Source organism: Pinus tabuliformis, chromosome 5_2 (genome assembly GCF_031772625.1).
Source record: "Pinus tabuliformis cultivar Carrire ecotype Pingquan chromosome 5_2, CPIR1, whole genome shotgun sequence".
Taxonomy (NCBI): domain Eukaryota; kingdom Viridiplantae; phylum Streptophyta; class Pinopsida; order Pinales; family Pinaceae; genus Pinus; species Pinus tabuliformis.
This window is the reverse complement of record NC_142306.1, coordinates 1,050,647,909-1,050,675,326: the sequence shown is the minus strand read 5'-3', so window position 1 is coordinate 1,050,675,326 and position 27,418 is coordinate 1,050,647,909. Positions and strand designations below refer to the sequence as shown.

The window sequence follows — 27,418 nt, the reverse complement described above, 5'->3', positions numbered from 1 at the left end:
GAAAAGAAGAGCTTTGCTGAGGCCTCCACCTTAGGGAGCAAGGATAATCCTGATCAGGAGACGGACCCTTCTATGCTTACAGCCTTTCTAGAGACCTACATGAAGTTGTTGCACAATAGCAAGGTTGTAAAAGGATTACAGGAGATTATAAATAGATGCAATGGAAACACTCCGGGTGAACCGTGTGTGGTACAAAAGATTGGTAAGCATAAAACAAGGAAAGGATGGGAGATGAGGTTGACCGCGCATATAGGAGAGTATTAGATGGATCAGATTATTTTTTACCTGGGGTTGGATGTGAATGTCCTACCAAAGAAGAATTGGGAACAGATGTGAAGACCCGCACTGCAGTGGTCTCCGATTTAGTTAAGGATGGCAAATCAACATAAGATCATCGCCATGGTGTGGATGCAAGGGGCAACTATAGATATTGAAGGCGTGAGCCCACTGGCTGACTTTGAAGTAATAGAAATTTTGGATGATAGAAACCCCTACCGTGTACTCCTTGGCATTGATTAAGCTACCGAAATGAATAGGGTAATCAACCTAAAGAAGTGAAAGATGATATTTGAGAAGAAATTGCTCCACGTAATAGTACACCTAGATCCTGCTGAAGGATCACGCTATACTGAACTAGTCCATGATTATGAGAGCGATGACGATTTGGACTGTATCTATAAGATAACAACGTGAGACCAAGATTGGGTCAACAATGGATGGATGAATTACATGGGACTGTGAGAGTTCCTGCACCTTGGACTCTGATGAAGAATTAGAGCGTTGGTAGAGTCAGTTACATGAAGTAACCACATTGAGCTGTAACATGCTGACCTAGTCACTGTGTTGTGTGTCATAAGAGGTAAGGGATCTGCCCACTTATGATGGCCTGAATGATGTAGATATATTTTTGGATTCACTTGAGAGGGAGGTACCAGAAAGGCAACAGTTCTAGGCTTTGGACTCGGCACTATGCACTATGCCCGTAAGGTGGTGGGTTACACACAAGGGTATCTTTGATGATTGGCACGAATGTAGGAGGATGATGAGAACATGTTTTGAGAAGACGAAGGTACGAATGATAGACAAATATGAAGGGTAGGATGATCCACGTGCGCACTTGGCCAAATGGGGTCAGGTTTATGGAGAGAAGCCCCAACCTGAATGGGTGCACCTATTCTTGTTATCACCCAAAGAAACTCTCCTAGGTTGTATCTTGGAGATGCTTGGGAACATTACATACTCAAAAAAATGTTGGAAATGGATGAATGGAAGGAATGATGCTTGTCCAAGCCAGATAACCACTTCTACTATGCTTAACTCCAAACATGGGTGAAGACCCCTAGACTACAAGGCTTTAGACCACCAATTACTCACAGTTTGAGGATTAGGTGAATATGGAGAATACTGACCACACTAGAAGATGCACAAGACCATGTGATGGCCGGCTGCAACCAGTAAAGAGGTTTGCAAATCTATTTCTTAATGCACAGACAGGATTACAACTCTCTGGCACTAAGTAAACAGAAACCTACATAACACATTCAATGATACATACTAGACTTCAACATAGAGGTGGTATGACAGCCCCTCTAATGCTAAATATGAAGAGCACATGAACAAATGCATAACAGGCACAGCCTAGAACATAGTAGAAATGGAAAGTGAGAAATTAACAACAAAAGAAGCTTGTATTAGCTGAAAATGAAGACCAAATGCTGCAAGTATCAAAGTAGTTACAGTCTCTAGAAGTTGAACCTTACATCAAAACTACAACCATCAACCCTGATTACATCTGTGTTCTGGGTATATATAGAGTTTGTTTACAAATATATGCTACTGTTCTATGCATGGAGGGGTCATAATTGAGCACCAATCACCTTAACTCTCTGGTGGAGTCTCTGGTGCAGTCTGCCGCTTCAGTGAACAAAATTGATCTTCTTGGATGCTATGTTGTCCTTCTCAAGTAGGTGGAGTGTCATATGGAAGAAGTTCCATAACTGATACATGTTGTGAGCTGCTCAAGGCTGGTCCTTTCCTTCTCGGCCATTATTCACGTTAAATGCAGTGGTTGAAGAGTAACTACACAGAGTGCTGAACAATGGCCACCTTCATCCTTTTAGGAGTATGAAATGGCTATGTTGTGCTGTCTATGCTCCAAGACTACTTTGTCATTGATTCGACCTCTGCTCTATGGTGGAATGGCTCTTCGGGCCTATGAAATCCCTTTAAAACGTGGATAGTGATTGCTTTATGTTATGAACAGAAAGCACAACAATTCTGAAAATTCTCGCTCCTCTCTGTCCTTTTCGGACTTCAAAAAGTCCATAAACATGATTAATTCCTTTATCGGGTCTGCCCTTGGGTCGTTGTCGCATATCACACTACCCCAAGGTTCCTTTGTATTTTCTCTATACAATGAAAATGCACAAAAATACTTTGAAAATGGGCTTTGGTGGACGTGAAAGATTAAACATTTTTCTTCTGAAACCCATCGGGTTCGGGTCTTATCGCATCGCACACATATACATGTAAAGGTTGTGCCCCTTTGGTTTTCGCCGATAGCGATATAGCGATACGATGTGGGTCGTCGATCTGCGCGCGCGATCGATGGTCCACATTTAATCTCTAGGACCTCTCACCAGTTATCCCTCTGGAAATCATACTATTCTGAGTTTCCTTCATTCGACCTTGGATGCTAGGAGATATGGGTTGATTCCATGGCAGACCTACCTCATTCATTGAGATAGCTTGGTCTGGGCGAAGGACTTCAAACTCAGTTATAGTGGGATGACAGGAAGCGATGATGATGGGGGTCACAATCACTCCTTCCCCCTGGTCTGTGCCGATAACGCCGATCTGCCTTTGCCGATTGCGACCCACCGATCTGATCATCGACGATCGCTGATCGGCGGTGTCATGTGCCGATTGCCACTGCCTTCCTGTGCCGATCAGATCTGGCGATGCGATCCACCGATTAGATCTGGACCATTGATCGGACAGATCGAATGATTCTCGTGCATCCGTTGTTTAAGCCTGCGATTTTGGTCTTTTTCATGGTTTTGGAGTGTTTTTCCTCCCGATAGTGTATTTCCACTCTCCTGAGGGCTTTTGGCATATGATTTTTTGGACCTTGGGAAGATCTTAATCAACTCTTGAAGAGTTCAAGAGTGTTTTGAATCCCTTTTTTGGTCTGTTTTCCCACAAGGCTAACACTGGCATCCTATTTGAGCATAACTAAGCAGACCAGGCCTATCTTTGACCATAGAAAATCCTCGTTGTATAGCAGAGCTAACATTGGCTCCTTCTGGGGATGAGATCCTCCCTGTGAGGTCTCAAGAACTGCAGACCAATGCCTTCATACAAAACAAGCTTAAAAACATTTCATAGTATTCCATTGAGCACGAAGTCTAATTAAGTCTACACTAAAACCTATAAAAGAACATGCTTACAATCATTAAGGCTCGTAAACCTTAAACAACATAAATCTTCAAAAACTAGCCATCTACTGGACCATCAAAATTGTTTCTCCTCCTCTCGACCGGCCTATCAGCTGGTTCATCAAAGATCTGCAAAATTGGGTTTATTTGATCTTCTACCTCAAAGAGTTTAGGGCATTTGACCTTATCGGGTAGAGATGGCTTATATTTCACCCCCTCTTTGTATGCTCTCATCCTTGGATGTTCTTTGTGGAAGCCTTTGTACACCTTCTAAACAATAATGATTGTTGTGCACTTGTCTAAGTCATTTGTGGCCTTCACAATTAGTATGAATGGTGAACCAATGTATTCTTGTGCGGGTCACACAAAGACTTCATCTACTCCTGCATCTTTCTTAGAGCAGTCCACATCGAAGGAAGTGTCCCAAAACTGTGCATCCTCTTCCTCTGTGATCTGGCACACTGCCCTTCCAAGCTGTGTGGAGGCTAACTGGGCAGGCATCAGAATATCATGTCTGAGATAATCAGTATCAGCCTTGGCATTGAATTATGGCTTGCTCTAGTGCCTAATGGGCAATCATGAGGGCTTGTCTTTTGAACAGACGAAGAAGCATGAGATGATGGGGAACTGATTTTTCCCTTTTTGATCACTGGGTTGGGGATAACAACAGGCTGGTCGATTCACATATTTGCATATTCATTGGAACATGGGATGGCTTTAGGCTCAAGGTCTTCGAGGATCGTGGGACATGCTGTTGATTGCTCCTGCTAATAATCTTGTTGTTCTGCAGGTACAACAAACTCACGAGCAGTGCCTCTAGATAATGATTCTTCATAGGCAGCTCTAGTTAAGAAAGGGGCACTACCCTTATCTTCCAAACCATGGACCTCCTCCTCTTCTTCAAACTGCTCTTCTTCCATGACTATACTCTGAGAAAGGGTCTTCGCCCTTTTGTGTTCATTTGCATCTTTGTTTCCCTGCAAAATCTGCAGCTACTCCTGTGTTCCTCTATGTAGATTTTGATTTGGAAGAGAAAAGGATTTATGAGCTCCTGCTTCTTTAGAATGCTGCTCAACTCTTAATGTGGAAACTCTAGAGGCTAATGACTCTATCATCCTGGCCAATTTATCGATCTTAGGATCTGAGGATGATGAGAGCTCACGCCTCTGTCTTCTCCTATCAGCATCACCTCCTAGCCTCTCAGCAGCTATGATGTTTGATTCTACTTCAAAGGCTGCATATTACATAGCAGCCAAAGAAGCACATCTTCTTTCGCCAAGTAACAAACAGAAATGAGAATCGAAGGCATTAGCATAAGTTAGCATAGCAGAAGTAGGGGTGGGTTTCACTTCATATGGTATTCTGTTGTACATATGGTTGAATCTCTTGTTGAAATCAAACAACAGTTCACCATTCTCCCTCTGTAAGTTCCCAAATTCAGTATGATAGTAGAGCAGATCTTTTTTATCCCCCCAATGCTTTAGGAACACATCATCTAAGGCCTCAATGTTTGCTATAGACCTAGGGGTTAATTCTCTGAACCATTTTCTAGCTTCCCCATCTAGGATTTGGACAAAAACCCTCATCCACACATCACTTTCACTTATATCTAAGTTATCAGCATAATTATAAAAGGATTCAAGGTGCTCTTCAGCTGTTACTCCCTCTGTACCAGTAAACTTAGGCATATATTTTTGATAATCTCCTGCAAGCATGGCATTTAAAGGGACAGGAAAGACCACGGGTCCATACCTAGCAGCAACGATTCTTTCTATCTTTGTAGGTGCTTGCTGGCCTGCCATGACTGAGGTAGGTGGAATGGTATTGGTAGTGTTAGAGCCTAGATTTGTCTCAGGCTAAAAAGACAAGGTTCTAGGTTCACAAGAAACCACGCTCAGCCTGGTAGCTAGCCCTACGAGGATAGGAGAGGGCTCTCTCCGGGTCAATCTCAGCACTCTCCGGGTCAATCTCGGCAAAAGGTAATCGATGAGGCTCGAGATGACTAAATTTGAAACTGATCTTAGGCTAGGTATTAGGTGCAGGGATTTGATTTGGTTTTTAAATGGTTTTGTTGAAAAAAAGGGAAAGGCAAATTTGGGCTTGGGGATGAGGCACAGTTTCTGCAGAGGTCTGATTGGGGCAAGGAAGGCAATCATTTTGATGATTTAAAGCAAGTGAGATGGGTATATCAGGCAGGTGAGGAGCCAAGGAGAGCAAGAGAGTCTCAAGGATTCTCCTTAAACTGAAGAAAACATGTAAATTTAAACAAATTCAAAGGCAGAGCATAACAGTTATGGATTCCACCTTAATCACTCATTTGTTTCAAATATAGAAGAAGAAACAAGAAAATGATACACATAACACTAGATAAACTTACAATTACTCAGAGAGGAACACCATCAAAACATAAAGCCACATGGATCCCAAACAATGCTGCAAAACACTGGTCTTTCCTTTGCCAAAAGTACAGAAGTGAATGTACAATAGAGTGCCAAGCTTTTCCCAAGATTCCAACCCTGACAATGACTTAGAAAATACATGATATAGACTAGCCCAACCCATTCCCTTGCCTCTAGGGGTCAAGCTCATCATTCTAGGAGCTGTTTCAACCAATTATAAACAAAGCACTAAAATCTAGGCAATCAAAACAACTTGCCTCTATAAGATAGGAAACTGATTCATTCATTAAATTTTCACTCCTTGGTGAATGAATCCTATAGAAAAAGTAAATAAGTGTCAAAATTACATCATTTTCACTCAATTACATCAAAAACCAAAACTAGTCAAACTGGCCGAATTTCTGAGCTGGAAGGTGAACAATTGGTCAAAAAACCTTTGTGTGTCGCATCAAAATCTGTATTCATCGTGCCACTTTGGAGCTGATTTTTAGGCAACTTCTGAAGTCCAAATTGAGCACAAATGTTCTTGGTGGAAAGACCCACTTGTTTACTTTCCAACCCAAGTGGAATTTCTGAATTTGGTGCCCATTTGCCCCTCCAAAACATCAATCGCCCAAGACTGCTTCCTGTGTGTGAAATTAGGGGCAGATAGGTCATTTTTAGGGTGTTTTTGACCTCCTGTGGACTAAAAAATTGCCCAAATTTCTTGGCCATGCACCAAAAGTCATCAAATTTCATGAAAAATCCAAAAATATAAACTTTTTTTCATTTGGAGCCTCCTATTGTAAGCGCGCGCCACGTGGCGCGGCGCATAGGGAGAAAAACCCTGTTTTTTGCACAAAAATTTCCAAAAATACCAAAAATGCCCCAAATTTCTTGAAATTTGGGCTAGAGCTTCCTTATCAAGTGTTATGCTGGGCTAAAGAGGCCTCGGCCAATATCTGAAGACGATCAAGCTCCCTTTTCCTCTTTTGCTTCTTGATTGCCTTCCTCAATTTCGCCTTCAAATTCCTGATTCGGGCCTTGCACACTTTGTTGCGCACCATGTAGTGAAAAGCCATGTGTCTCAGTAGTGCATGGTCTTTGTCAGCCTTGTCCAATAGCCTCTCTAAGTTCATGTTCACTCTCTCAAGATTGGCCTCCCGATCCTCATTAATCTCTTGCTCGAGTGACGTGAGCTCAATTCTTCTCCTTTGTGTAGCTTGGTGATGCTCACGAATGTTTTGTAGCTCCATGATCGCTTGCTGATCCTCAAGCTATTTGTTCCTCTGCTCCGAGTATTTCATGGTCCACTTAGCCCTCTCCAAGTCAAGGGATAAGGCTTCGATCTTTGATTGCTGCTCCTGGATGATCTCTCTAAGTTTGGTGCTTTGTGGACCTGTATCTGTATCAGCATCATGAAGGAGAATGAAGTCAGTCTCTCGTCCACCTGATGGCTCACCTAAAGGCCCCTCATCCTGCATTGTCTCCTTGTCTTTTTCTTATTCCTGTGAAGCTGATGGAGAAAGTGAGGCCCCTTCCACCCCGGGTGGAGATAAAGCTCGCTTTGCCGCTGCAAACAAATATCTGGTGCCTCTCTGATATGTGATGAAAACCGGCACACTAGCAGTCTCATGGCGCTCATACTGATGAGAAGGTTCACCCTCATGCTTAACCTTTGATACTCCCCTTGAAGCTCTGAAGAAGTCACGAGAGATGAAATCATCCCAAGTGATGCCCTGCAATCCGAGCTGATGAACCACCAAAATCTTAATAAGAGCAAAATGATATACACTGTTAAGTTGGTGCTGAGGGGTTTTACGCTGTATAAAGGTGATCATTCTCTCAATGTTTCGGCAATTGAAATACGGAATGCTCATCATCCGTACCCTCGTGAAATGCATGAGCAACCTGATGTGATAAGCATAAAGACAAGAGAATTGTCCTTCACAGCTGAAATATTTCATGATCAATCTCATTAGTGGAGCATATTCATCTTTCAGATACTGAAACAGGAACACTCTCTTGAGCTGCCTCAAGGAACTGGTTTTAATTTGTGGCTCATAATGCTGCCGATCAATCTTTTGTTTCTTGTGCCATGGTTCACCAATGTTTGGAATACCAGTTGCTAATGAGACAGATTCTGGTGTAAGTGCGAAGGTGACACCATCCAAGATAGCTTGATCTCCGTGCAAGTGCAAGACAAAAAGACGAGCCAACTCATGATGAAATTGGACACTGGCCACCTTTTGAAAAAACTCATAGCATGATTGATGATGAAAACATTGCATAGCAAGAGAGCAGGCCTGCAATTCTGTAAGGGTGGTCAGTTCTTCCCTAACATGTCTACCACTTTTATGAGGCCTTCGGGGTGCCTGTTCTTCCAAGGGAGAGTCACTTTGGGTTTCCACCTCATAGTCCGACGAATGCTCAAATGCCATGACTACTATGCAAAATACCTTAAAGGCAAGATGACTGTTGCGTATGAACTGTGCTTGAACTGCTCTTTTTGGTGTTGTATTTCAATTTCTGCCACCAAGGGAAAAAATAAATGCAACAGGGACTATTAGGGATGTACAACAGGGACTGTTAGGGATTGCTAGGAAGGGAAACAATATTGAGGAATGGGAATTACTGGGAGAAATTTAATACGGAAATATGGGAGAGGGTTTGAAGGATTGATGTATGGGAATAGGGTTTAGGGTTTGGGATTAGTTGTATAGGTTTTGAGGTGTGAGGTTAGAGGATTTGGGATAGAGTATGTAGGAGAAGGGAGTAATGAATTTAGGTGATAGGGAATTAGGGATTAGTGAAGATAAGGGAACAATGGGAGGGAGACAAAATCTTGGTGGCAAAATAGTGAGTTTTAAACCTTGGCTATAATTGGCTTGAGGATCTTTAGAAGTAGGTTTTGAGAATTTTTGTTGCAACCACTATCACCCATAAACCACCATCTCTTATCATAAAATTTGATGCAATAGCAAGATAGCAAGCCTACCTAGAAAAACTACGCAAAGTATGGGCAATTTGGTGAAGTTTCCAGCAATTTTCGGGCTTGAGGCTATATGCGTCACACTAAGAACCCAGTGCGCCACGCTCTCTATGTGTGTCATGCCCATTCAAATTAACACTGCGCGGAAATCCCCAGTGCGCCACACGCTTCCAGTGCACTGCGCCGGTAGCTGCAAGCCAATTCTCTCCAAAACACACACTGCTCTCACCCAATTCACTCTAAAACATTTTTCTCCAACCTTGGCATGCAACATGACTTTCATCTTCATGGAAAAACATTTATATAGACATCAATTTGATTTTTGTTTCTCCAAAACCCATTTTGTAATGTTTTGCAATTGACACTTTTTCACAATTAATAGAACTCTGACCTTTTTGTTTCCTCCTTGATTTTTGGTTGAAATGATGAATTTCTTGGCAATTTTTTGGAGGGATGGTTGACATGGGATTTGGCAAAGGAGACCACGGCTGCACTTGGAGAATTCAAGAACTAAAAATTTTGGAAAATTATTACAAAAAACGAAATGCCAGCTTATCTTCAAAATAGAGTTTTGAAGAAAAGTCATAATCCATCCATATGACGATAAGAATCTTTTGAAATAACAACTTATCAAGGACCTCCCTCTGGCCTGCTGGTTTTATTAAACTTTGTCGAAGACCAAATTGACTAACCCTAGACCTAATGACTAAAATGACTGTTATGACCTAGAAACTGCAACAGGACTACAAATGACTTCAAGATTCGATTTTGATTGACAAACCTGAGCCAGCAGTGCAAAGCATGAGGGGGATTAATGAAAAAAGCCCTTTCGTCAGATTTATGACATGCTCCTAGCGAAATGAAACTGATCGAAAGCGATGGGACACCTAAACATGAAATTCAGAAAGAGTTTTGATCTCTAACGGAGGGATGACCAAACCGACTCTAACAGGTAGATTGAGCGGTATGAAGCATTGCAATGGATGATGGAGAAAAAGGAATGTGATGGACTGTATGGGATGCTTTATTTGGACTGAGTTTCAAAGGGGGACTAAATGAACAAGCAGCTCTGTGAATCTCTGAAGGTATTTCTTCACTAGCAGAGATACATGGGATTTTTTAGGCTTACCTGATCGTGATGCTCCTTTCTCTGAAGTTTTCTTCTGCTTAACGATCTTCTCAGGGTCAGGCACTAGTTCAGCTGGTGATGTATGAGGATTTCTTCGAGTATGTCTGACAAACTAAGCCACGACTATGATGTCAAGTCGCCAAAGGATAGTCTTCCTCCAGTGGAGTCACCAGATAGATGATTACAACCAGAAATTTTCCCAGACTTTGTCTATCATCAAAATCTGGAACTGTGTCATTCTCCCAGGGAAGCTAAGCTTCAACCTCCTCTCCCCAGAAATGGTGCCAATTAATGTTATCACCCCAAGAAACTCTCCTAGGTTGTATCTCGGAGATGCTCGGGAACATTAAAAAACTCAACAAAATGTTGGAAATGGATGAATGGAAGGAATGATGCTTGTTCAAGCCAGATAACCACTTCTACTATGCTTAACTCTGATCATGGGTGAACATCCCCAAACTACAAGGCTTTAGACCACCAATTACTCATAGTTTGAGGATTAGGTGAACATGGAGAATACTGACCACACCAGCAGATGCACAAGACCATGTGATGGCTGACTGCAACCAGTAAAGATGTTTGCAAATCTATTTCCTAATGCACAGATAGCATGAAAACTCTCTGGCACTAAGTAAACAGAAACCTACATAACACATTCAATGATACATACTAGACTTCAACATAGAGGCAGGATGACAACCCCTCTAATGCTAAATATCAAGAGCACATGAACAAATGCATAACAGGCATAGCCTAGAATAGAGTAGAATTGGAAAGTGAGCAATTAACAACAAAAGAAGCTTGTATTAGCTAAAAATGAAGACCAGACACTGCAAGTATCAAAGTAGTTACCGTCTCCAAAAGTTGAACCTTACATCAAAACTACAACCATCAACCCTGATTACATCTATTTTCTTGGTATATATAGAGTTTATTTACAAAGATATGCTACTGTTCTATGTGTGGAGGGGTCATAATTGAGCACCAACCACCTTAACTCTTTGATGGAGTCTCCGGTGTAGTCTGCTGCTTCAGTGAACAAAATTTATCTTCTTGGTTGCTCTGTTGTCCTTCTCAAGCAGGTGGAGTGTCGTATGGAAGAAGTTCCATAACTGTTAAATGATGTGAATTACCAAGGCTGGTCCTTTCCTTCTCGGCCATTCTTCACATTAGATGCGATGGTTGAAGAGTAACTGTGCAGAGTGTTGAACACTAGCCACCTTCATCCTTTCGGGAGTATGAAATGGCTATGTTGCACTGTCTATGCTCCAAGACTGCTTTGTCATTGATTCAACTTCTGCTCTGTGGTGGAATGTGTTATGAAACCCAACATGCCCCTCTCCTTCAAAAAACTGTTGTCCTCAACACTTGAGTAATTCAGGATACTTCTGCATAAAATTCTCATCCTCCCATGTGGAATCTTCAGCGGATAAGTTCTTCCACTTGATAAGATACTTTGAAATTGATCGATTTCATAGCTGTCGAGTTCTTGTTTCTGTGACTGCTTCTGGTTCCAATATAATTTTTCCTTCCTCGTCAAGTTCTGGCAATATTGTTTGAATTGGGAGCTTGTCGCCTTTAACCTTCTTTAAACATGAAACATGGAAAACTGGGTGCAATCGAGAAGCTGCAGGAAGCTCCAATTTGTATGCCATAGTACCAATCTTTTGCAACACCTTGTACGGACCATAATACTTTGGTGATAGTTTATTATCCTTCTTAGCTTGCTTTAGGGACATTTGCTTATATGGTTGTAGCCGTAGGAATACCCAATCACCTACATCAAAACTTCTTTCCCTGCGATGTTGATCTGCCTGTTGTTTCATTCTATTTTGTGCCAACACGAGGTTATCCTTTAAGAGTTGGAGGACTTGTTGTTGATGTTCAATGTGATGTTACACTGCCTGAACCTTAGAATTTTCTCTTAAATATGATGTGATGGGTGGTGGTTGATACCCATAAAGTGCCATAAATGGGGTCATTTTTGTTGCTGTATGGAAGGAAGTGTTATACCACGATTCAGCCAGAGGCAACCATTTGACCCATTGTGTCTGTTTATCAGATACAAAGCAACGAAGATATCCTTCCAAACATTTGTTTACTAACTCAGTTTGCCCATCAGATTGAGGATGATAAGATGAGCTATGAGCTAACTGAGTACCAAGACAAGAAAATAATTCTGTCCAAAAATTTCCAGTGAAAATGGGATCTCTGTCACTTACAATAATCTTTGGGTTTCCATGTAGCTTTTGAACTGTTTCCATAAATGCAGTAGAAACTGTAATGGCTTTAAATGGGTGTGATAATACACAAAAGTGTGCATACTTGTTAAGTCTGTCAACTACCACCATGATGACACTCTTTCCCTCAGACTTGGGTAAACCTGTGATAAAATCCATTGAAACCTCCTCCCAACGTTGGCTTGGAATGGATAAAGGTTGTAATAGACCCAATGTCTTAATTGTTTCAACTTTGTTTTGTTGGCAAACCAAACATTTGGCCACAAACTTTTGAATATCTTATTTAAGGCCATCCCAAAAAAATTCCTTCTTAACCCTGTGGTAAGTTTTTAAAAATCCTCAGTTCCCTCCTAAGGGAGAAGTGTGCAATTCCATAAGAATCTTTTGTTTTAGCTGGGAATTCTTACAGAGTTATAAGCGATCTTTGTACCATAACGAATCATTTTTCCAGCTAAATGTATCAGAAGTACTGGAATCTTGTTGTAGCTTTCGAATAAGTGCCCACACTTCTTCGTCATTCTTTCATTCCTCCCTTGCTTCGTTTATCCAATCTGGTTGGATAATAGAAATGGCATGCAACAATGCTTCCACATCCTCATCCTTTCTTGAGAGTGCATCTTCCACCACATTTTGCTTCCCTTTTTTGTAGATGATTTCAAAGTCATAACCCAACATCTTTGTGACCCACTTTTGTTGCTCTTCAGAGGATAATCTTTGTTCTAAAAAGTATTTAAGGCTATCATTTTTCGTTTTTACCTTGAAGTGTCTTCCCATTAGGTAGGGTCGCCATTTCTTAAGTGCATGGAGTATTGCCAACATTTCCTTCTCATAAATAGCTTGGCTTAAAAACTTTCCCTTGATTGGACAACTTTCAAAAGCAATGGGTCTTTCATCTTGCATTAGAACAACACCAATTCCATTTCCTGAAGCATCACATTCCACAATAAAGGTTTTTGTGAAGTCCGATGTAGCTAAGACCGATGCTTGGCACATTACCTCTTTAATATGTTCAAAGGCCTTTGTTGCTTCAGGAGTCCATGAAAATGAATCTTTCTTCAGTAATGTTGTTAGAGGTGATGCTTTATGGATGTGGGGATTTTCCATTCCTTAATGGCTTTAATTTTGCTAGGGTCTACCTTAACTCCTTCATGAGATACAATATGACCCAAATATTCCACCTTCTGGACTCCAAAGAAACATTTGGATCTTTTTTCATATAATTGTTTGTCCTCCAATAGTTGTAGCACCCTATCAACATGTTCAACATGATCCTTCCAAGACTTGCTGTAGATTAGTATATCATCAAAAAATACTAACACAAATTTTCTAAGGAATGGTTCGAAAATTGAATTCATCAAACCTTGAAATGTTGAAGGTGCATTGGTAAGGCCAAAAGGCATGACCAAAAATTCATAATGACCCTCATGAGTTCTAAATTCCGTTTTTGGAATGTCTTCAATCTTCATTCTGGTTTGATGATATCCCGAACGAAGATCCAACTTGGTGAAGTAAATTGATCCATGCAATTCATCCAGTAATTCATCAATGACGGGAATGGGGAACTTATCTTTAATAGTGAGCTTGTTGAGCTCCCTATAATCCGGACACATGCGCCATGATCCATCCTTCTTGTGCACCAATACTACTGAAGCTGAGAAAGAACTTTGACTCGGTTGAATTATACCAACCTCTAGCATTTCTGCAACCATACGTTCAATTTCACTTTTTTGGACATAGGGATATCTATACGGCCTGATGTTTGGAGGAACACTTCCTGGAATCATATGAATAGCATGATCATGATCATGCATAGGTGGGAGACCTTTGGGAGTCTCAAATACCTTGGTATGATTGTCTAGGACATTTTGGAGATTTGGAGAAATAGATGATTCCAATGTGGAAACATCTAGCGAACATAATTGTGCAATTACACCTCTTTGCTCCCTTTTTAGAAGCTTAGTCATGCCATTAGAGCTAATTATCTTTCCTGGTTTCCCTGCAATACCCCTTAATTCAACTTCCTTTCCTTCCGCAGAAAATTTGATGAAAAGTTCTTGAAAATTAAAAGCTATTGTACCCAAGGATTGTAGCCATTGGACTCCTAGTACAACATTGGCACCTCCCATTGGAATGGAAAGCATTGGGCTAGTCAATACATATTCTCCCATGGATAGCTTGATATTATGGCACTTTCCAAAGCAATTTATTGTTCCTCCATTTGCAATCATCACTTGACACTCTGGTGCTGGATATAGGAAGCAATTCAATTCTTTTGCTACCCTACAATGAATAAAATTGTGGGTGCTTCCTGAATCAATCAACACTATTACCGTTTTCTTCTTGATTTGTCCTTCTATCTTGATGGTTTGAGGAGTGGTAATTCCCGCCAATGCATTACAAGATATGGTCGGATTTATTTGTTCTTCATCTAGGCATTGTTCCTGGAATATATCCTCTTCTTTTGACCTTTCTTGCTCCTTTTCTTCTTCCTCTTCACAATCTATGTAGAATAATTTCTTCTCAGCACACTTATGACCTTTTGTGTATTTTCTATCACAATTGTAACAAATCCCTTTTGCTCTTTTTTCTTCCAATTGTTGTGGTGTCAACCTTGTAGGTTGTGGAAGACTAGGGGCACCAACACTTCCGTCTTTATAGTTGTGAGTGGTATGCTTCCTAGTTGCCATAGTTTTGCTTTCCATTTTTCTTGCTAACTTGAATGCCTTCTCTAATGAATCAGGTTCCCAAAGGCAAACATCATGTTGGATATTATCCTTTAAAGACCCTATGAACACATCAATCCTATGCTCCTCTGGAATATCTTTTACCCTTATGTTCAATTTTTGCAACTCTTTAATGTGCTCCATTATTGAACCCTTTTGTTTGAGACTTATCAAATTGGCTAAAAAAAGTGTTGATTTTTGTATCCTCATAATGTGCTATCAATTCTTTCGTAAAAATTGCCCAAGTGATAAATTGTTTACGAGAACAAAGCCATTGATACCATACAAACTGATTTGGTTCCAAATATACAGTTGCCATACGTACCTTTTGTGTGTTTTGCACATTATTGAGATCGAAGAATTGCTCCATCTGTAATATCCATGTGGCGGGATCCTTGCCATCAAACTTCCTCATATTGATTTTTGGAATATGGTGATTCTTCGATCCAATATTAGCGTCTATGGAATCATGATTAACATTTCTTTTGTTCTCATCATGAGTTTCCTTTACTACCTTTTCACCATTAGTAAGTATTTCTTGTAGAAAATTTGTCAAATCTGTCTTCAAATCTGCCATGCCTGTCTTCAAATTTGTGTTCAAATCTATCTTGAAATTGTCTATCTTAGCTTCCTTGCCATTCATCTTAGCTTCCATGCCATTTATCTTAGCTTCCACGGCATTTATCTTAGCATCTGTTAACTTTTGTGAGCGTGACATTTGTTGCACTTGTTCTTGTAATTTTGATATATCATGTAGCATTTCTTCCTCTTCTTTATGAGTCATGCTAGAGCTTTCAGGTTCCTTACTAGGTGTTTGCATTTTCTTTCCTCCGGGCATTAGTTACCGATAATAATGCTCTAATATGCCCTTTGAATTCCTTCAAAATAAATTTTCAAACCAAGCCTAAGAAAAAATTTAAAAAAATCTACACACCCTTTTTCACTTTGTAGGAGCTCGCTATCGCCTCTGATGTATCTCTGTACTTTCCAATCATCTAGTTTTCAGTTTGTGACTTGTAGTAGCTCTCTATGTCCTCTTTCCAATGCAACCAGTCTGATCCAAATTGGATTCTCCAAGAAAGAGTTATGCACAATCTCCCAAGATGACCTGATTATAGACCTTTCCCTAAGAGCGAAGTTGTATGAAGTTCCACGTGTACAATTTTTGATATTTGGTTCTGAACACGATATACAAGAAACTACAGTCCGTCCTCTTTCTGTACCTTCTTACAAAATTTCAATCTGATTCCCAGAGAGAAAGTTATGACAATTTTCCCCAGGTCACCTGTTTTGAATGTAATTCAGGAGTCTGCAAAAAGACCAACTTCCTCAGATCATATCTCCGAAAATATCATGCGAAAAGATCTGAATTTTGGACCCAAGGTTTAGCGCGATTTCTTCCCAAATGGGTTTTTTTTGCGACTTCTGAAACGTCACAGAAAAAATATTTATAGTGAAAATTCCACGATGACCTGTTTGGAGCAGTGAAACCCTAGAATCCAAAGCTCTGATACCAAATGTTATGAAACCAGCTCAAGAAAAGATAGAAAAGATAGATCAACGCCTTAGAATTCAGCCTCTTCAAGGGGGAAACCTCCTTTACATTACATAAATGAAAAATTCTATTATGATTCAAGTGACAAAACCTCCTTTCTATATATAGGAGTCTAAGGAGTCACAATATAATCCAGCCGACCTAACAATAATAATATAAAGCCACAAAAATAACAATAGAGGGATTCTATGGGGCATAGAAATAACAATATGGGGGTAATAGGGGCACAACAATATAAATAAGGGGTATAACTATAATAGTAATGGGGTAATCACTAGTATTATAGGGACCCAACAGAATGCCTCTTCGGGCCTATGAAATCCCTTTACAACATGGATAGTGATTGCTTTTTGTTATGAACAGAAATCACATCAATTCTGAAAATTCTCGCTCCTCTCTGTCCTTTTCAGACTTCAAAAAGTCCATAAACATGATTAATTCCTTTATCGGGTCCACCCTTGGGTCACTGTCACATATCGCAATGCCCCAAGGTTCCTTTGTATTTTGTCTATACAACGAAAATGCACAAAAATACTTTGAAAATGGGCTTTGGTAGACGTGAAAGATTAAACATTTTGCTTCTGAAATCCATCGGGTCTGGGTCTTATTGCATTGTGCTCATATACATGTAAAGGCTATGCCCCTTTGGTTTCCGCCGATAGCGATATAGCAATACGATGTGGGTCGTCGATCTGCGCACGTGATCGACGGTCCACATTTAATCTCTAATCGCAATCGCTCCTTCCCCCTGGTCTGTGCCGATAACGCCAATCTGGCTTTGCCGATTGCGACCCACCGATCTGATCATCTGTGATCGCTGATTGGCAGTGTCATGTGCCGATTGCCACTGCCTAACTGTGCTGATCAGATCTGCTGATGCGATCCACCGATTAGATTTGGACCATTGATCATCTAGATTGAATGGCTGTTGTGCATCCATTGTTTAAGCCTATGATTTTGGTATTTTTCATGGTTTTGGAGTGTTTTTCCCTCTGGATAGTGTATTTCCACTCTCCTGAGGGCTTTTTGCATATGATTGTTTCGACCTTGGGAAGATCTTAATCAAGAGTTCAAGAGTGTTTTAAATCCAATTTTCTGGCCATTTTCCCACAAGGCTAACACTGGCATCCTATTTGAGCACAACCAAGTAGACCAGGCCTGTCTCTGACCATAGAAAATCCTCGTTGTATAGTAGAGCTAACAGTTCTATCACACCCTATATTTCATCCTGATGAACTGGTACTTATAAATGGATCTCCACCATGGTATAGGTGAATGGGATATTCTGCGCAAAGGATTCATAATGAAATTCAGCTTTGAAGATGGGTTTGACTATATTGACAAGGCACTACAAGAAGTAAAAGCAACAATATTTAAGATAACATAGGATCCTTTGGATCTGATTCAGCTCGATTAGACTACTCAGCTGAGTCACGTGCTGGAATGATATAATGTAACCAATGAACAAGAAGATGAGGATCTGCAAAAGTTTAACATCCCTGAAACAGAAGGTCACCGCGATGTTGAAGAATTACAGATTGAGAATCCTGATATAACTGTGCCACTGAAAATGAAACAGGTAAATATTGGTAGGGAGGCATAGCCCAAATTCGTGAAGATTGGATATTATTGGGATTTTGCAATGGTGGATAAGGTCGCTGAATTGCTCCGCGAATACCAAGATTGGTTCCCTACCAAATTTACCAATTTTAAAGGGATAATTGGGGACCTGGGTGTTATGAAGATCACGTTAAAGCTTGATGCAAAATCACTTATGAAAATACCTTACTGTCTCAATCCAAAGTATAAGGAGAATGTACTCTTAGAGCTAGACAAGATGCTGGTGGTAGTCATCATTGAGCTCGTAGAAAAATTTGATTGCCTAAGCCCAATGGTGGTACAGGAAAAGAAGCAGAATGATGAAATAAGGATATAAGTAGATCTCAAGAAGTTGAATGATGCTTGTGTACATGATCCTTTCCCGACTTCATTCATTGATGAAGTGTTGGACAATGTAGGTGGCTAAGAAGCATATTCCTACACTATTAGGTTAACTAGGTACTATCAGATCAAAATAGCTCCAGAGGATAGGAGCAAGATGACCTTCATGACTGAGTAGGGATGTTTTTAGTACACTGTAATGCCTTTCAGATTGAAGAATGTGCCTACGATTTTTTCACTCGTATTCATTGCGACGTTCAAGGAATTTATTCACAAGTTTGTGGAAGTATACTTTTATGAATCGACTTTGTTTGGGCTAGTGAAGTGCCATGTGGAAAGCTTGCACCTGATGCTAGAAACCTATCGAAGATACCAGATCACATTCAATCTGAAGAAGTGTCTGTTTTGTTTTCCTTTTGGGATCCTGTTGGGTCATGTGGTTTGTAGATAGGGACTGATGGTATATCCCGCAAATATCGTGGTGATACTTAACTTAGAAGCACCGAGGGGTGTGAAACAATTGCACGCTACCCTAGGACATACATGATATTACAAAATTTTTATCAAAGGCTATGCCCAGATTAGTGCGCTTATGGAAAGTTGTTGGAAAAGGATGTCACATTCTACTGGAACAAGGACTGCAAGAAGAGCTTGGATGTAGTGAAAGAAAAGATGGTCACCACGCTAATTCTAGTCTTCCCGAATTGGAAGAAGGAGTTTCATGTACATGTCAATGCATCATGTATATCACCAAGAGCAGTACTAACACAAGCTGGTAGAGGGGACTTGGACCATCCTATAACGTTCACAAGCAGAAGGTTATCCAAGGCAGAGAATAACTATTCCACCACTTATAAAAAAGGGTTAGCCATGGTATATGCACTCCAGAAGTTTAGACACTATTTTTTGTGTGGTTATTTTCAGATGTATACATATCATTCCACGTTGAAATACCTGGACAATAAGCCTGTGTTGGGGGGGAGAATCTGTAGGTGGTTGTTATTGTTCCAAGAGTATGATTTTGAAGTTATTGTGAGCCTAGACAACTGAATGTAGGACCAAACCATTTGTCGCGCATCAGAACAGGGGAAGAGCCCACTAATTTGGAAGAGGGATTGCCTGACGTGGAGCTATTTGCAGTGTGCATCATGGATGGTCACTTTGAAGATATCATACACTTCCTAATGATAGGAACTGCCCCAAAAGCATACACTATCCAGTAGAGGAAGACGTTAATGGTGCGTGTGACAGACCTTTTTGTCATTGTCAGGCATCTGTACAAAATGGGGTCTAATGGGATATTGTGATGATATGTACCAGAGTTTGAAAGGAGCACTATCCTCATAGACGCTCATGGGGGTGCAGAGGAAGGACATTATGCAGGGAGAATGATCTCACAAAATATTCTATGCGCAGGGTTGTGGTGGCCAACCCTCCATCACAATTAAAAAGCGTACTGTAAAGCGTGTGATGTATGTCAAAGGACTGGTAGATGATTGTGGAGGGATGAGCAACCTCTGAATCCACATATGACATTACAACCCTTTGAAAAATGGGCGATAGATTTTGTGGGACCCATTCAGCCCTAAGGAAAGAAGAGAGGGTGAGGTACATTATCACCGCGATGGAGTATTTGAATCGATGGGTGGACGCACATCCTGTGAAGGATTGCACAGGCGCGACTACTGCAAAGTTCCTCTTTGAGTATGTCCTAGTGCGATTTGGGTGTCCAAAAGATGAGTGATCACAGTACACACTTTCTAAATGAAACGATCAGTGAGCCAATGGAGGAATTTCAGGTATATCACCAGAAGAGGATGCCTTATCACCCACAGGCTAATGGGATGGTGGAAGCATTCATTAAAGCACTGGAGAATGCACTAACCAAGGTTTTCAAAGATTAGCAGAGTGATTGGGACCTACTCATACCCGTAGTAATATGGGCCTATTGAATGACATGCAAGAAATTAACTCGACAAACATCCTTTAGGCTTCTTTATGGTGTTGAAGTGGTGATGCCCATGGAATACATTGTGCCTAGTTTTCACATAGTGGCACTCACGGGTATGATAGATCACGGAGCCCTAGAAGAGAGGCTCACATACCTGGCTGAGCTTGAGGAAGAAATATTTCTAGCTAGATTTCACCAATAGGTCCAAAAGAAGCATGAAAAAGCAGCGCATGATCGACACATTAAGTTGTGCACCTTTTAGGTAAATAACCTAGTTTTTTTATATGACAGCAAGTTTGATAAATTTCTATGGAAATTCAGAATGCACTGGTTAGGGCCCTATGTCATTAAAGATATTACCGACAGATGAGTGGTACAACTGGTCAAATTGAATGGAGATCCCTTCCCAAGAAAGTTGAATCGTAGTTGCTTGAAGCCATACACTGGTGGTCTGACCACGTGACTATATGAAGGTAGCAAAGTCTTAGTGCTCCAGGTAGCTGAAAGGAGGCATGAGATTATAAACTACACTGCCCAGGTTGGGGAGCTGCGCGATTGGAGGATTGTGCGAAGAAAGGAAGTGTCACAGGGTTCGGGGCAACGCGAAGGGAGCTGCGCTATCTAGGGATAAATAGCGCAAGTGAATTAGAAAATGACCATTAAAGTCACTATTCATTATTTTATGGTAGAAATGCGACCAAATGGAGTAGGCGACCGACATTTAAGACAAAATTTATGGATTAGATCCTTGAAAATTTGCCACCAATTTGGCATTAATGAACCGAATTTGGGGGGAACTGTCAGATTTGAATTCAAAATTCCCTATAAATTAAGGTGGTTGTCCAGGGAAAAACACTTTGCATTTCAAGAATCGAGTTGTTGAGTTATCAGGTGCACATGAAGTGCGAGCACTTCGAACTTCTGATAGCCAGTTCAGTATTTGAGACATTACCGAAGGAGACACAAGAGTTCTTGCAGAACATCATGTCAACACCCACAGAAGCTATAGATACTAAAGTAGAGGAGTTGGTGTCAGAAATTGATATGGAGGCCAAAGAAGTTTCTCTCAAGGTTGCTGAAGTATTAGCAAAAGTCCCCAAATCACCAAGAACACCGAGACCAAAGCCCACCCCAACCAAGGAGACCACTATGGATAAGAAGGGAAAGCAACCTACAATACCAGTGTGCACATCACCAGGAAGAAACCCACCGAAGCCCACTGCACAGGAGAAGGGAAAAGCCATCAATGTAGAGCTGAAGGAGGATGAAATTGAAGACATCTCGATGGATGATGAGGATGTGGGGATAGACGTGGAGGAAGTTGAAGCCCAAGGTGTTGACCCTATCACTCGGTTTCTTGAGTATGTCCCTCTGTGCAAGGGCAAGGCCAAGGTACCAAAGGATATCAATGAGAGCAAGGTCCCCTTGCAAACCCCTTTACTGCCGGATGAAATTGGTTTTGAACGACCGCGCTTAGGGCTAGTTCCTTTGTTAAAGCTTGAAGACTGGGACTTGGCCGACCATGAGAGGTTCCCACACCTGGTGATCAAGCAGTTGATGCATTGCATCATCGATACAACCACTGGAATCACCACATTAGAGCTGTGGAGGTGGCTCTAAGGAGTAGACAAGGCAATCTTTCTCAACCTTCTTTGGGTTTCGTACTACAATCGCACCCAGGTACATTATTGGTCATCAAGCAGCTGCTATGCTTGGTGGATGATGGGTGTTTGTGGCTCGAGGAGCCAATACCCATCACTGACAGATTGATCCACATGATCATGGGGTTTCCCTACACAGGAGAAACTCTAGCCATGATATTTGGTGCAAAAGGTGGTGAGAAGGCCCTCGTAGAGGCCATGAAGGAGAAGTTTAAGTTGGTGAAGATGCCACATGGATATGCCATATCTAGCATCTGTGACCCTGCTATAAAAGGGGGCTACATAGATTTTGATAGGGAAGGTGATGAGGAAGTGTTGCGTTGATGAGGTGCCAGTGCGTGTCGTCACACTAGGATCCCAGTGCGCCAAAGGAGTTTAGTTCAATTGCGCAAAATATCTCTACCAAGAGTTCCTATCAAACTTCCACGAAGCACAGGAGCTCAGCAAGATGTTCCACTATGCGTGGCTCTTGCTGGCGATTGTGCTAGTAGCATGGGAGCTGCCAGAGGATAGCCAATTCCCTTCAGTCGCGCCAGACCTACCAGAAGCAGTGAAGTACGCTTCACTGTGGGCAACCAAGGATGCACAAGGAATCAAGAACAACAAGATATTCTGGATCTTGATAGGGATGAACATCTGCATGGCCATCAATTGTAAACTGTGGTTGCCACCTACAGTGTTTGCCAACCCACAGGGCTACGCAGAATTCAAAGTAGATTTTCACCATGTGGCCATCACGGTGCGAAAGGACCATGCGTGGAAATGGTATGACTTGCCTTACCTGGTAATGGATGACGCCATCGATACAGTACTTGATCGATGATTGGTGAGCCCCAGTATTGTAGCAATAATGCTACAACTCCTGGAACTCCCTTCTTTAATTTTATCAACCCGGTAGTTCGTAACAAACTTGGAAGCAATGGTGTTGTATGCACAAGTACTAGCTCTTGCCGCAGCTGTCACTTCGTCAGCTGGCACAAGTCCACTAGGAGCTTAAGCCAACTTCTATGAGCTCTTAGAAGAATCTTTTTAATTGATGGATGAACGCTAACTCGAAGGAAGCTAATCTAATTGCAAAAAGAAACTGAAAGCCAAAAAGAAACGCAAACCCTAGCAAACCCTAATTCTACCAGCTAGTCCTACTCACGCAAAGGAGAGCATGCAAACTACTAAAAGAGATGCCATTGCTTCTATGAAGGTAAAATACATGTGTCTAGACTACCTCTATCTGAAGAAAACATCTTTTTGTATTTTTGTTTAAGTTGTTGGAATTATCATGCATGTGCTTCTAACTATTTTTGAATGTGCAGAGGTGGATCAAGGAGGAGAAATGCTTGGGAAAGGTTGGGAAGGTTCAGAGAGGGTCTAAGGGGTCCCTAACACCCTTCCAGAGAGTCTCACAAAGTTTGGCTGCCAAGAAACCATGTTTATGAGCTTCTACAGGAAGTCTGCAGGGTTTCTACAGGATGTTCAGGATTTCTACAGGATGTTCTGTAATTCTTCTACAGGATGTTTCGAAATGGGATTTTGGAGCATGGATGGAGGGAAAAAGATGGAGGAATGAGTATGGAGGTGAAATAGGGGTGTGAAGAGGTCTAGGACTTGGTGGATGAGGCTAAGGAGCAATTGGATTTGTTCAAGGATGGAGGAAGTGATGATGCATAAGAATGTAGGAATTAGGGCAAGGTGGGGAAAGTATGGCAAATGAAGGGTACGAATCATGGACTAAGGGTTGGAGCAGATTATCTGATGGATTATGGGTAGATAGAGAAGGATAACAGGTGCTCTGCAAGTTATTTTTCGAATTTAACAAATGAAGACTTGGAAAATCAAGAACCTAATTACCTTGACCTAATCTGACCTAGATAATAGCAAAAGAAATGGAACAGAAGTTTATTTGCAAAAAATCAGATGAACTAACTATGCAACTAAGCAATCATAACCCTAAGCATGCAGTCAAAACTGATATCAAGTTTGGCAACTAAGAATCCAACACTAATACTTGCATGGTGAAGCAAAACAACGTTTTTGTGGGCAGCAGGGTCACCTTTGTCCCAACTCACGATCCCACTGAGGGAGAGGTAAGATCAGAGGTGCTTGAGCCCCTTTTTCCAAGGATCCTTTATGTTATTAATCTATCCAAATCAATCTGAACATGAAAATCTACTTTAATCATCAAAAGCAACCTAAATAACACAACAAGTTTTAAATCTAAATAGCAGATTTTACTCTAAGAATGCAGCAAAGACACATGAAAGTAAACAAAGGAGGTACTGGGTGCTTGAGATGGGCCCAACCCCAAGAGCTACAGCCTCCTAAGAGAGATTTAGAGCTGGTGCAAAGCCGGATTCATCTTTATTGAGCAAGAAAAGAAGAGTTACATCAAAATTGTCCACAAGGAGAACTTGAAAATGAGCTGAAAGCAAAGCTAATCTACTGCCTAAAAAATCAAACTACAAAATGACTACAACAAGACTATGAAATGACTAACTACCAGCTAACCAAAATGAGGCCCTAAGCCTTCTTATTTATATAAATTGAGGACCCCAACAGTCCTCCTAAACTTTAGGGACTCGGTTGCCCAAGACTTGTAGTTAACAGCAGTCCTACTTGACTTGCTTGGCTGCCCTTGTGCTAATTGGTTTGGTTGCCTTTGAACTCCGAGCTGATGGTGGAGAATTCAAGGTAAGGGCCCATAAATGAAGGGGACACCTTCCTACAAATCCTCTCCCTTGTTCTCCGACGAATTTGGCTGCCAAGTGCTCATTAAAACCTTCAATTTTGTGTCCAAATTGACCAAAAAGGCTACACAAAGCACACATTAGACTTGTTGGCATAATGACTAACCCAATTCACTCTATTAGCGTAAATATAATTAAAAACATGCAATAAACTAATGAGAATGGTGGATTAAGTCGAATTAGGAGGTTGAATGAGCCCAAATAATTATCCATTTTTGGGGCTCATCATCACCCCCCTACTGAAAGTGTTGCTCATCCTCTGAGCAACCAATCTATCTCCTCATCTTTGATGGCCTTGGTGGCCTCGCTGTCATTCCAAGCTTCTGAAGTGATGTCCTCTTCTCTGTCATGAAACCATGCTTCTTTGTTCTTCCCACTGCCTGTGCTCCTTTTCCTACAGAAGTTTCAGCTTTGGTATGATTGTGCAAGTATATTCAATCTGATGGTGGCAATGGTGGTGAAAGGAGATGAAACCCATGGAGGATGGAAGAGAAGAGTGGTTGCATGCCTCCTCAACAGACTTCAAGCTTCAAATCCCTCTCCATACTTGATTCTGGCCTGCCCAAAGGCCTCTACAGGATGTTTCTGGTAAAAATACAAAAGTTCCTGTAGAAAGTCCTGTAGCTTCCTGTAGAAGGTTGAACCATGACTAAATTGTGTCCGAACCCTGAAAAAAAAATGAGTCTTCATGGAGGGGATGGATGCGCATAGGGTGGCCAACACAGGTGCTGCCTCCTTAGCTAAAATCTCATCCAATTTCTCCTTCTGCCGCCCTTTCTCTAAACCTCCTGTAGAAAGTCTCAAACAATGCAAAGCCTTTGAACTCATTTGATGAAACTTCCTCAAGAGTAATTCCCTTGATGCATCATCTAATTCAGCAACTGATCCATTTGCAAGTTGTTGAAAAGCACTCCTTTCAAGCAAATTTTCCATGGCACCCTTCACTAGCAGACGATTTTGTCCCATTGGTTCCATGACAACAACACCCATGGATTTTCGATCACAATCAAACTCCAATAAAGCCCACCTCTTTGATCTCTGTATCCACCAATCACAATTGCCCAATTTCACTGTGCCACTGTTGAGAATGGCACTTGTATCACCTGCCATTAGGTCTGGAACTCCCATTTTTTCAACCAATACCTTCAAGGCTGCCTCAGTGGGAATACCAGTAGCATGGAACTGGTGACCTTGACAAGATATCCCTGCATCATTGCAAACTGCAGCAACTTCTGCCAGAGTTTCTCAATTTTCCCTCATATTATGTGCAGGCCAATCCAATATTTTTCCATCCTCAGGATTATATGTTGTTCCTTCAACAGTAAACTCTTTAAGTGAACCAGCATTGTGCCCTATGGCTATAAACTCACTGACAGACATCTGATTGGTTGTAAGAGTACCTGTCTTATCAGAGCAAATCACTGTGGTGCAACCCAAAGTCTCCACGCTCGATAACTTATGCACAGTAGCATTCTTTTGTGCCCTCTTACAAGTGCCAAGAGCCAAACATGTAGTAATCACAACAGGCAATCCCTCTGGTATAGCAGAAATTGCCAGAGCAACATCAATCTTAAAGTAGTACGTACATTTCTCAAAGGAAAACCTGATAGTTTTTTGGCCACCCATCTATGACTTCCCATGAAAGAAAATATTTGTAGTTCATGATCCAGACAAGAATACAAATGGCACCAATCACTGTTGTCAGTCTTTCACCAAATTCACCTAACTTTCTTTTCAAAGGGGTATCATGACATTCCATTGAAGCTTCCTGAATTTGTGCCTGAATTTTACCTATTTCTGTAAACATGCTAGTGCTCACAACAATGCATGTGCAGCAGCCATTGGTAACTGTAGTTCCTGCAAACACCATGCATGATTTTGACTGTAACTCACGGTCACACAAGGTGGCTGGATATGTTCTTTTGACCACAGGCATGCTCTCTCTGGTCAGGGAGCTCTACTCCATCCTAAAGGTGGATGTCTTGAGGGACACAATTCTCATGTCTGCAGGAACCTTGTCTCCCACCTTCAGTTCCACTATATCTCCTGGAACAAGTTCTCTGGAGGGAAGATCTACAACATAATGTCCATCTCTCAAGACCTTTGCATGATCAGATTGCATTTCTTTGAGAGCTTCCAAAGCCTTCTCAGAATTATTCTCCTCCCATACTCCAACAATGGCATTGAGGATGAGAATCAGGAGAATGACCAGGGGCTCTACATAGGCTGTTATGCCCTCCTCAGAAGACACATTATCATGAAAGTAGGCGAGAAGAAATGAAATGCCAGCTGCCAGTAGAAGTATTTTAACAACTGTATCATCAAATTTCTCCACTGCCAGCTTCCACAAAGGTGTACCATTTTTCTTCTGGAGCTCATTCCATCCATATATTTGACGGCGTTTTTCCACTTCATGAGAATTTAAACCATTCTCTAAGCTCACATCATATTCTTCTAAGCATTCTTCAACAGTTTTAGACCAAGCAGGGAATATCTTGTCCTCCATGGACTATGAAATAGATGATCAGATTCTGAATTCAAACAGATTGCTCCACCATTAACAGATCTATAATGCATTTGAAAAACTCCAAAATCAATACTTTCAAGAACCCTGGTAACCTTGGACACGAGCTTTAACTACTTTTCTCATTTCAAGCTTGAATTTTGACA

At 41.2% G+C, this 27,418-nt stretch overlaps 1 pseudogene; it reads right to left on the bottom strand.

The window, feature by feature from the left end:
* Nucleotides 1-3,797: 3,797 nt before the first annotated feature.
* LOC149162843 (calcium-transporting ATPase, endoplasmic reticulum-type pseudogene) lies at nucleotides 3,798-27,254 on the bottom strand (annotated as a pseudogene).
* Nucleotides 27,255-27,418: the final 164 nt, after the last annotated feature.